We start from the raw sequence: 10,909 nt of genomic DNA on the forward strand, positions 1-10,909 counted from the left end.
AATAATTCTCCACAGCGTCGTGGCGCAGCGGTACGCGCTCGGGTTCGTAATCCGAAGGTCGCCGGATCGAATCTCGCGCCGTGCAACATTTTTTTTATTATTAGTTTATTGTAATTCAAATATAACATGCATATATATATATATATATATATATATATATATATATATATATAAAACTATTAATGAATTACTTATGCTTGTTGGTGAAGGCGGATCGCTCTCCAATTGTACCGCCTCCATTTTTCCGTTTGTTTAACAGGGTATACCAAAGCCCTCACGTCCGCACTGATTTTCGACGATGTTATAAGTTGCGCTAGGGACCGCATCTACCTTCTTTCGAAGTTAGCAGGCAACTACGCTGTTATGCGGCGGCTCGTTTCGGCCCATTCAACATCTGTCCTTCAGATGTAACGAGCGAGTAACGGAGTTTATATTTCATACCTGCCACAGCAATATTGTGTTCGTGGGGTTTCTATTCTAATTCGAACGTTTGACTTACGCTATACGTATTCGTTTCGGAATATTGTTTTTACGTCTTCCGTTAACTATACGTGGTTAACATTATGAAGACAATTAATAACATTTGTGAAATACAACTTTGTTTGGGGAAAACATAATGATGTTCGAAGTCGCCTGTTTTTCCACGACAAACGACTTTCAACAACTTATGCGTAATTGTTGCAACTGATTGCAGGGAATTATATATATATATATATATATATATATATATATATATATATATATATATATATATGTGTGTGTGTGTGTGTGTGTGTGTGTGCATATATATAAACACATTTGAATTACAAAAAACAAATACTAAAAAAAAAAAAAAAAGGTTGCATGGCACGAGATTCGATGCGGCGACCTTCGGATTACGAACCCGAGCGCTTACCGCTGCGCCACGACGCTGTAGAAAATTCTGACTCATAGAGAGTATTTAACTGCAACGGTTTATTTTTAACTGTCGATTTTCTCGACAACGGCTGAGAAGTGCATCTTGGTGCTTTGTCACATTACACCTCTGGCCATGAGCTTTTATTATGCGCAGTCTGAATTGAATCTGAATTTAACAATTGGCGGGCTCCCCTTGTTAGTGGTGCAGTTTGTAATGGGATACTCTTTTCTAACATAACAACTTTTTTATATAGAAGTAGCCGATACCAGGATTAATCCCGAACGTTCTCACCTGTTTCACAGAAAGAATTTCATTTGATTTTGTATATGATGTATTGTATTTCAGACTAAAATGTATAAAAAGAAATTAACTTGTTACATTCTGTATGGGCAATTAAAATCACTCTTCTTTTGGAAATGTCTGAAACTACGAAATGTCTCGCATACTTAAAATTCATATTATTAAAATTAGAAGAACGGTCAGCATTGGCCGTAATTTTGATGATTTATTAACAACAAAATCGATTTTCGATCACATAATGGTCACCTTCAGGGCTGGAAGTTAAACATTTCGCATAGCGATCAGTGAACAAGAGACACAAGACCACAAATACACCTGAGTATAAACCAACTGTTCAACTGTTGGTTTATACTCAGCTCTATTTGTGGTCTTTTGTCTCTTGTTCACTGATCGCTATGCGAAATGTTTAACTTCCAGCCCTGAAGGTGACCATTATGTGATCGAAAATCGATTTTGTTGTTAATAAATCATCAAAATTACGGGCAATGCTGATGTTCGTTCCAATTTTATTTATCATATGGTCGTTGTGCACACAGCACTCTATGGAGTAGCCAATCAATTCATATTATTAATTGCACAATGTAAGGGGGATTATTAAATTAATTTCTGGACTCATTTACAAAGTAGTGACGTAATTCGCCGAGTATTCTGCTTTTGTCAAGAAAGTTTATAAACTCTTTGGAGTATTGTGAGTACCACAGAATGTAAGGAGTAGTGGGCATGCCGTGTTTCTCATTGTGTCACTAATAATCTAATTTGTGGTGTGATAAAAGTGGAAATTGTAAGGACGTTGTGATGTTTAATAATGTGACAAAGAATAAAATTCAAGAAATATACAGGCAAATCGTCAGCAGTTATTAGTCATCAGGAACCCACAAAGTAAAATCAAAATTTCAGCCGCAACAATGTACCCATAGACGTAAGACTTGGAGCCACCAACAAGAGAAAATGAAATAAAAAAGATTTTCTTGTATATGTCTTACGCCTCTCGAAGCTTTTGAAACTAATGACGACACTAAGAAAAATTGGTAGTGACGTGTGAGAGGCTAAGATTACAAGTTTCAGCCAAGCAGAAGACTGTTAGGCACAGAGAAAAACCTACTAACACACTGAAGTGGGTACCAATGACCACAGTATATGCATTCTTATCATTAAGGTCACGTACATGGGAATGACCTCCCACTTAACATTCAACAAGCAGCTTCAGTACTTTTTGCAGACAATACCAGCGTTATAATAAATCTCATTAGATAGAATATGAAGAAGAAATTTTTAATGACATTTCACAAAGAATTAATAAATTGTTCTCTGGAAATGGACTAAGTTTCGAAACAGCACATTATATTCGTTTCTGTACAACAAAGTCATATAAACAAGCGATATAGCTCATATACAGGATTCACTCACTAGTATGGAATGCTTCAAATTTTTTGATCACACGTGTCTATGATGAAGAACTGGAAGAAGGATATTACTGAGCTTCTCAAATTGTTACGTTCACCTAATTTTGCTCTTCGTACAATTGCTACTCTTGGAAACAAAGGGATCAACTGTATCATCTATTCTGGATATTTCCACTCAAAATAACGCCTAATGGAATAGTTTTTTTTACAAACAAAGCAGTCAGTTGGACAAAAGCGAGCAGTAACAATAATATGTTGTGTTCATCCACGAATGTAATGTAGGAACTTCTTCAAGGAGCTAGACATTTGAACTGCACCATCACAATACATACATTCACTTGGATGACGTCACAGTCGCCATCTTGGATGACGTCATCGCCGCCATCTTGGATGACGGTACTTTGCGCCAGAATCACCCTTACCGCAATACTGTTGGCAATCGTTTGTTTCTGAGTAATATGCATATGACGTTACAAGGTGATTTTCGATTTGTATCGTACTGCCTCATCTTACGAATGTTCATGTTTGATTTGACTGCATCTTTGATTGCTCAGCATGCCAGGAAAGAGAAACTGGTAGTGAAGGCGAGACAGTCCATGCAGTTTCGCCCAGTGCGACAGATGAGAACTGGAAAACTCTAACTGGCAAACGCACACACACCGCTCACACACACGCACACACACACACACACACACACACATACACACACACACACACATACACACACACATACACACACACACCAAACTCGGAAAAGTAACACAAACCCATCTTGAAGTTCTGGTCCTTTAAAGTGTCGCAAATTGCAGTGCGTACATCCACAACAACTTTTAAATGGTGGGCTGTGCTATCCTCTGGCTAAAACCCAAACTCTTAAAAGACCAGGAAATGTTATGTTACAGCCAGCCTGCAATATACAGGGCATGTACGGATATTTTATCAATAATCTAGGCTGGTACGATGACAAAAGGTATAAACATTTGATTTTATTCTTAGTTTCGAGAAGGTGAGAGAGCCTCCCTCGTGACTGTGTCACACTTGCTAATTCCACCTTCTGTCATAGACAGCAGCTTCTGAAAACAGGCCATGTCCGTTGTCACGAAGTTCGGAAATTCTTGTAGATCTTTGGTCCTCAGTTCTTTCGTAAGCAGTCAATATTTTGCCCTGCCTTTGCCCTTTGTTTTCAGCCTCGGTAGAACCCAACATTGGCTGTCTTTTCGTTTTCGTCGCCCTTCTGGCCCAATCCGAAGACACTGTAACAGCCAGGGCAATCTCCAAAAACAAGTGGATCCTCCATGTGCAAAATGCTGTAGAAATGTGAATTTAGATATACATATGCCTGTGTAGACCATGTATAAAATTTATCTCCTGCCAATCATGATGTATAGTCTAGAGGCCCGTGTCATAAATAAGAGAGGAGAGAGTCAAATACGAACACGTGAAACGTTCCTTAGGTCACTTCTGCAATAAGCTAGGAGAGACCTGCAGGTGACTACAGAGGAGAGGGTGAGTGCTTTCAGACTGAAGTGGTTCGGTCATGTGAATCGAATGCACCCGACTCCAACTCCACGCCAGGAAGAAGACCAATTGAGTTGCCTAGAAAGAGATGAACAGACCAGGTTAAGGAATATCTCATGAGGAGCGGAGTAACATGGGATGTAGTGGAGAGGGAAAAGCTATACCAGAACAGAAACCAATGGAGGCATATCGTTCACAAAGTTCCTACCCGGTTCGCTGGAAGGAAATCCTCTTGATTATGCTATGCCTGTGTAACCATGTAATATAAAACTAACTGTTGAGTCTGTTCTTCAAACCAGTAGTAGCCTACGTAAGAGAATAAAAATTACTTAATAAATAATGATAAAAACAATTTCTTATTAAACAGGAACCTTGAGCTGACAGAGATAACTTGAACGAATGGCGGACCAGTATATTACACGGCCTTCCTTGTGTTTCGCGCGGTAGAAGGAACGACTTCACAAGAGATCAGAAAGTTACATTTGCGTTTCGCGCGTTATTACCGTCTACACTTCGTTCGTCATAAGAATATAGCCGGCCGAAGTGGCCGTGCGGTTAAAGGCGCTGCAGTCTGGAACCGCAAGACCGCTACGGTCGCAGGTTCGAATCCTGCCTCGGGCATGGATGTTTGTGATGTCCTTAGGTTAGTTAGGTTTAACTACTTCTAAGTTCTAGGGGACTAATGACCTCAGCAGTTGAGTCCCATAGTGCTCAGAGCCATTTGAACCATCATAAGAATAAACCTGATGTAAACAAACACAAACGCGATTAGTGCTCAGAAGCCGTGTTGTTGTTGTTGTTCTTGTTGTTGTCTTCCGTCCTGAGACTGGTTTGATGCAGCTCTCCATGCTACTCTATCCTGTGCAAGCCTCTTCATCTCCCAGTACTTACTGCAACCTACATCCTTCTGAATCTCCTTAGTGTATTCATCTCTTGGTCTCCCTCTACGATTTTCACCCTCCACGCTGCCCTCCAATGCTTAATTTCTGATCCCTTGATGCCTCAGAACACGTCCGACCAACCGGTCCCTTCTTCTTCTCAAGTTGTGCCACAAACTCCTCTTCTCCCCAATTCTATTCAATACCTCCTCATTAGTTATGTGATCTACCCATCTAATCTTCAGCATTGTTCTGTAGCAAAAAAATGGTTCAAATGGGTCTGAGCACTATGCGACTGAACTTCTGAGGTCATCAGTCACCTAGAATTTAGACCTACTTAAACCTAACTAAGGACATCACACACATCCATGCCCGAGGCAGGATTCGAACCTGCGACCGTAGCGGTCGCTCGGCTCCAGACTGTAGCGCCTAGAAGCGCTCGCCCACTCCGGCCGGCTCGTCTGTAGCACCACATTTCGAAAGCTTGTATTCTCTTCTTGTCCAAACTATTCATCGTCGATGTTTCACTTCCATACATGACTACACTCCATACAAATACTTTCAGAAACGACTTCCTGACACGTAAATCTATACTCGATGTTAACAAATTTCTCGTCTTCAGAAACGCTTTCCTTGCCATTGCAAGTCTACATTTTATATACTCTCTACTTCGACCATCATCAATTATTTTGTTCCCCAAATACCAAAACTCCTTTACTACTTTAAGTGTCTCATTTCCTAATCTAATTCCCGCAGCATCGCCCGATTCAATTCGACTGCATTCCATTATCCGCTTTTTGCTTTTGTTGATGTTCATCTTATATACCCCTTTCAAGACACTGTCCATTCCGTTCAACTGCTCTTCCAAGTCCTTTGCTGTCTCTGACAGAATTACAATGTCATCGGCGAACCTCAACGTTTTTATTTCTTCTCCATGGACTTTAATACCGACTCCGAATTTTTCTTTTGTTTCCTTTACTGCTTGCTCAATATACAGATTGAATAACATCGGGGAGAGGCTACAATCCTGTCTCACTCCTTTCCCAACCACTGCTTCCCTTTCATGACCCTCGACTCTTATAACTGCCATCTGATTTCTGTACAAATTGTAAATAGCCTTTCGCTCCCTGTATTCTACCCCTGCAACCTTCACAATTTGAAAGAGAGTATTCCAGTTAACATTGTCAAAAGCTTTCTCTAAGTCTACAAATGGTAGAAACGTAGGTTTGCCTTTTCATAATCTTTGTTCTAAGATAAGTCGTAAGGTTAGTATTGCCTCACGTGTTCCAACATTTTTACGGAATCCAAACTGATCTTCCCCGAGGTCGGCTTCTACCAGTTTTTCCATTCGTCTGTAAAGAATTCGCGTTAGTATTTTGCAGCTGTGACTTATTAAACTGATAGTTCGGTAATTTTCACATCTGCCAACACCTGCTTTCTTTGGGATTGGAATTATTATATGACTGGCTCTCCCAAGGGCATCAGTAGTTCTAATGGAATGTTGTCTACTCCCGGGGCCTTGTTTCGACTCAGATCTTTCAGTGCTCTGTCGAACTCTTCACGCAGTATCTTATCCCCATTTCGTCTTCATCTACATCCTCTTCCATTTGCATAATATTGTCCTCATGGTGTGGGTTCCTGTAGTCATGTCCTAGTTCATAAACCACGGGCAACGTATGAGTGGCCAAGTAAGTGGTCCCGACAGTCGGGATACCAGTTACATTGGAATAAGGCTGGGCATCTCGGACATATTCTGAGTCGTGGTCACCTTTGTGCTCATACGGCAAAGACTACCAAATCCACCGGTTAGTCCCTCAGCCGTTAGGGGTAAAACCCAATGGGACTCGGGGCAAGTAAGGCTAGCAACCTGCTTCCCTGGTACTTTAAATATGATGCTGGCAACAATCAGAGCAAAATGCTCGGACCTTTGGAGGTGACGGTGTCCCACCTCTAACTGACAAACCAGGGACTCCTAAGATACGACTTGGCAAACAAATGGTAATGAGATGGGGAGCTATTAATATCAATGGGGGGTACTCTTGGAAGAAGGTAGAGCTGGCAGAGGCTGCAAGTAAGATGGGGCTGGACGTTTTAGCTGTTAGTGACATTCGGGTAAGGGGTGAGAAAGAAGAAGAAGTGGGAGAATACAAGGTCTACTTGTCAGGAGTCAAAGTAGGAATAGCATAATGGGATGTAGGGCTTTACATCAGGAAAGAAATGGAACCCAGCGTAGTTGCAATAAGGTATGTAAACGAACGACTGATGTGGATAGATTTGACAGTGTCTAGCAAGAAAATTAGGTTTGTGTCAGTATATTCGCATTGTGAAGGGACAGATCAAGATAAGATGGATAGTTTTTATGAGGCACTCAGTGATGTAGTTGTTAGAGTAAAGGACAAGGACAGTGTTCTGCTCATGGGTGATTTTAACGCCAGGATTGGAAATCGAACAGAAGGGTATGAAAAGGTTATGGGTAAATTTGGAGAGGATATGGAGGCCAACAGGAACGGGCAGCAACTCTTGGATTTCTGTGCCAGTATGGGCTTAGTAATCACAAACTCCTTTTTTAAACATAAGAACATTCACCGGTATACTTGGGAAAACAGGGGAACCAAATCTGTCATTGACTATATAATAACAGATCAGGAATTCAGGAAGGCTGTGAGGGACACACGTGTATTCAGGGGATTCTTTGATGACACTGATCATTATTTAATCTGCAGTGAAATTGGGATTGCGAGGCCGAAAGTGCAGGAGGTCAGGTCCATATGTAGGAGGATAAGAGTGGAGAAACTTGAGGATAAGGAAATCAGGCACAAGTACATAACAGCGATCTCAGAAAGGTACCAGTTAGTTGAATGTAGTCAATTACAGTCATTGGAAAAGGAATGCACAAGGTACAGGGACACAGTACTAGAAGTGGCTAAAGAATGTCTTGGAACAGTAGTGTGTAAAAGTAGGAGGAAGCAAACAGCTTGGTGGAATGACACAGTCAAGGCAGCCTGTAAAAGGAAAAAGAAGGCGTATCAAAAATGGCTACATACTAGAACTCAGGTAGACAGAGAAAGTTATGTTGAAGAAAGAAACAAAGCCAAACAGATAATTGCAGCATCCAAGAAGAAATCTTGTGAAGACTTTGGAAACAGGTTGGGGACATTGGGTCAAGCTGCTGGAAAACCATTCTGGAGTGTAATTAGCAGTCTTTGAAAGGGAGGTAAGAAGGAAATGACAAGTATTTTGGACAGGTCAGGAAAACTGCTGGTGAATCCTGTGGATGCCTTGGGCAGATGGAGGGAATATTTTGAAGAGTTGCTCAATGTAGGTGAAAATACGATCAGTAATGTTTCAGATTTCGAGGTACAATGGGATAGGAATGATGATGGAAATAGGATCACGTTTGAGGAAGTGGAGAAAATGGTCAATAGATTGCAGTGCAATAAAGCAGCTGGGGTGGATGAAATTAAGTCGGAACTCATCAAGTACAGTGGAATGTCAGGTCTTAAATGGCTACACAGGATAACTGAAATGGCCTGGGAGTCGGGACAGGTTCCATCAGACTGGACAAAAGCAGTAATCACACCAATCTCTAAACATGGAAACAGAAAAGATTGTAACAACTACAGAGGTATCTCTTTAATCAGCGTTGTGGGTAAAATCTTCTCAGGTATTGTTGAAAGGAAAGTGCGAGTATTAGTTGAGGAGCAATTGGATGAAAATCAGTGTGGGTTTAGGCCTCTTAGAGGTTGTCAGGACCAGATCTTTAGCTTACGACAAATAATGGACAAGTGTTATGAGTGGAACAGGAAATTGTATCTATGCTTTATAGATCTAGAAAAGGCATATGACCGGGTTCCTAGGAGGGAGTTATTGTCTGTTCTACGATGGAATAGGAGGCAAACTTTTGCAAGCAATTAAAGGTCTTTACATGGATAGTCAGGCAGCAGTTAGAGTTGACGGTAAACTGAGTTCATGGTTCAGAGTAGTTTCAGGGGTAAGACAAGGCTGCAACCTGTCTCCACTGTTGTTCATATTATTTATGGATCATATGTTGAAAACAATAGACTGGCTGGGTGAGATTAAGATGTGTGAACACAAAATAAGCAGTCTTGCATATGCGGATGACTTAGTTGTGATGGCAGATTCGATTGAAAGTTTGCAGAGTAATATTTCCGAGCTAGATCAGAAATGTAAGGACTATGGTATGAAGATTAGCATCTCCAAAACGAAAGTAATGTCAGTGGGAAAGAAATATAAACGGATTGAGTGCCAAATAGGAGGAACAAAGTTAGAACAGGTGGACGGTTTCAAGTACTTAGGATGCATATTCTCACAGGATGGCAACATAGTGAAAGAACTGGAAGCGAGGTGTAGCAAAGCTAATGCAGTGAGCGCTCAGCTACGATCTACTCTCTTCTGCAAGAAGGAAGTCAGTACCAAGACTAAGTTATCTGTGCACCGTTCAATCTTTCGACCAACTTTGTTGTACAGGTGCGAAAGCTGGGTGGATTCAGGTTACCTTATCAACAAGGTTGAGGTTACGGATATGAAAGTAGCTAGGATGATTGCAGGTACTAGTGGATGGGAACAATGGCAGGAGGGTGTCCACAATGAGGAAATCAAAGAAAAACTGGGAATGAACTCTATAGATGTAGCAGTCAGGGCGAACAGGCTTAGATGATGGGGTCATGTTACACGCATGGGAGAAGCAAGGTTACCCAAGAGACTCATGGATTCAGCAGTAGAGGGTAGGAGGAGTCGGGGCAGACCGAGGAGATTCGGATTCGGTTAAGAATGATTTTGAAGTAATAGTTTGAATACAATGCAATTCTCCTACATAGTGGACAGCAGAGCGATGAATTTATCAAATGAAGGGGCTATTTTTACACTTGGTCTGTATTTATTCAGATAGATTTTCCGTTTCAAACCTATTCGATAGGTTGTGTAGTCAGAACAAGATGCCACACGTATGGAAATGGCAACACAACAACAGGAGGCGCTTCTATTAGCTTTTGTATACAAATTGTACTGTAAAGCTACCAAGAATAACACCATTTATAAATCAGATCTAATGGAAACAAATGATATGGAAACTCTGTCATTTTCATAGTTGTGGCACCTTGGCTAAACACTCGACAACGCCTTTAAAAAAGCCGCAAACAGTTATGAAACGAGGAAGTCCAAATAAATACAACCTAAGTAGAAAAATAAGGTTATTAAACCAAAATTCTTCTCCACGAAATGTTCTAATTCCTGTTTCCCTCGCGTTTCTTATGTCTAGTAATCAGTCTTCCAGCCAACGGCCTTGCCGCAGTGGTAACACCGGTTCCCGTCAGATCACCGAAGTTAAGCGCTGTCGGGGCGGGTTAGCACTGGATGGGTGACCATCCAGTCTGCCGATCGCTGTTGGTAAGCGGGGTGCACTCAGCCCTTGTGAGGCAAACTGAGGAGCTACTTGATTGTGAAGTAGCGGCTCCGGTCTCGGAAACTGACATACGGCCCGGAGAGCGGTGTGCTGACCACATGCCCTTCCATATCCGCATCCAGTGACGCCTGTGGGCTGAGGATGACACGGCGGCCAGTCGGTACCTTTGGGCCTTCATGGCCTGTCCGAGAGGGGAGAGTTAATCAGTCTTCCGATATGTTTAAAGCAACACGCCATGAATTCCTCTCCTGCGCCAACCTCTTGATCTGAGAGTATTCCTCAGTTATTTATTGGATATAATCCAGTGTCTACCTTGCTACTAAGCTCCCCCAGGTACCACGGCAGTTATTTCCTGTATGTGCTATCATCCTGCTCTTTCTTCTCATAAGTGTTTTCCACATTTTCGTGTCTGTGGAAAATTTCCTGATTTCTTATCACATTAGAGTCCCTGTGATTTTTAAGATCCTTCTATTGCACCACACCTCAAACA

At 41.5% G+C, this 10,909-nt stretch overlaps 1 pseudogene; it reads left to right on the forward strand.

Moving 5' to 3' along the window:
• The first annotated feature begins 10,289 nt into the window (after positions 1 to 10,289).
• Positions 10,290 to 10,406, forward strand: LOC124617402 (annotated as a pseudogene).
• The last annotated feature ends 503 nt before the right edge of the window (positions 10,407 to 10,909 follow it).

This window comes from Schistocerca americana, chromosome 5 (assembly GCF_021461395.2).
Source record: "Schistocerca americana isolate TAMUIC-IGC-003095 chromosome 5, iqSchAmer2.1, whole genome shotgun sequence".
NCBI classification, from domain to species: domain Eukaryota; kingdom Metazoa; phylum Arthropoda; class Insecta; order Orthoptera; family Acrididae; genus Schistocerca; species Schistocerca americana.